We start from the raw sequence: 1,315 nt of genomic DNA on the forward strand, positions 1-1,315 counted from the left end.
AAGACTGGTCTTTCGATGAATCTGAAGATCCAAATTTGGTTTGGTCTAACTGGAAAACAAAATTTTTGCGCGTTGTCAATTCTCGAAACCATTCAAGTACTCGCGCTCTCTTTAGCCAAAGGTGTATTACGCATGCGCTCTGCGCGCGGTATAATCTGCACATATAATTGGATAGCAGATTATACCCTAATCGTGCTTGTCCACAAAATCACGTGAATTCTCAAAATAAGCAGGGGGCTCTTGGCCAATCAGAATGCTGATAGTGAGTACAATGTATAATAATATGACTAACGATCTTCAACGTCTGATCGTTAGAGAATATGAGAGAGATTTAACACGCTTCAACAAAGCTTCTCTGGATAATATGACTAATTCAAATGATGAGATCAGTAGAGAATTTAAGGTGTAGAGGATTTGATAAAAACTCGGTAAAAGTAAATTAACAAGACCTTTATTCGCTTTTACCAGAAACTCATAAGGGTTGAAACGTGTAACGCGCGTTCACAGCTTCCGAATATTCAGTGCGAACTGATTGGATGAATGTTTCAGTACTAAGTACCATATTTAGAAACCCCTCGCTCTTGTTGTTCCAAATATGGTACTTAGCAAATTGAATATTCAGAAGCTTGTTTCCTAGCACACAAGGGGCCGTTGCACGTTTCAACCCTTATGGGTTTCTGCTTTTACTCCATTTAAATTCTTTTTGGCAAATTTGTCTGGATATTTTCCTCTATGACACGTGGCTGTAGGAAATCATGGGAGTTTTAAGGTGTCACTGGCTTGAACTGCCTTGATTCCCTGTCGGTCTGTCTAATGTTAAGTTATTTGATTTCATGATTTTTTTTTAGTGACAAAAATGTACCAGCATAGTCGCAAATTGTTTGCTAATCAAATGTGTAATTACTTTGATATGTTCCATGATGCTCCTTTTCACATATGAACTACAGGGAAAATAAGGAAAAACACTGCTGATCATGAAAATATGTGAGGAAATTATAACACAGGAACAGCAACCAGCTTATGTCAATTTTTTTTTCAAATTACAATCATTAAAGATCGTGGGGAAGAACGCAAAACAAGTAAGCAGTAAGCGTGCGAGCATGACTGGGAGCGTGACGTGCGAGAGGGGTCTGCGAGAGGTGAAGACGCAAGCCGCTACCCGCGCTACTAGCAACCTCGTTCCCAGGGTCTCTCTTCTCTGCCTCCATTGTCGTTGAGAGACCCTGGGAACGAGGTTGCGCTACTAGGGGCTCACGGCACCCTAACACGTCACGCTCACAGTCACGCTCGCACGTTTGCCCGCGATTTTCGAGGA

At 41.4% G+C, this 1,315-nt stretch overlaps 1 protein-coding gene across 1 annotated transcript in view; it reads left to right on the forward strand.

Moving 5' to 3' along the window:
• Nucleotides 1-788: 788 nt before the first annotated feature.
• The window catches only part of LOC138021428 (beta-1 adrenergic receptor-like), a 3,654-nt gene continuing 3,127 nt past the window's right edge, over nucleotides 789-1,315 (forward strand). Inside the window, exon 1 of the mRNA XM_068868303.1 lies at nucleotides 789-1,315. This exon is cut by the window's right edge and continues 2,314 nt beyond it. The gene's annotated coding sequence lies outside the window, so the exon portion shown is untranslated.

Source organism: Montipora capricornis, chromosome 10 (genome assembly GCF_036669925.1).
Source record: "Montipora capricornis isolate CH-2021 chromosome 10, ASM3666992v2, whole genome shotgun sequence".
Lineage (NCBI taxonomy): Eukaryota > Metazoa > Cnidaria > Anthozoa > Scleractinia > Acroporidae > Montipora > Montipora capricornis.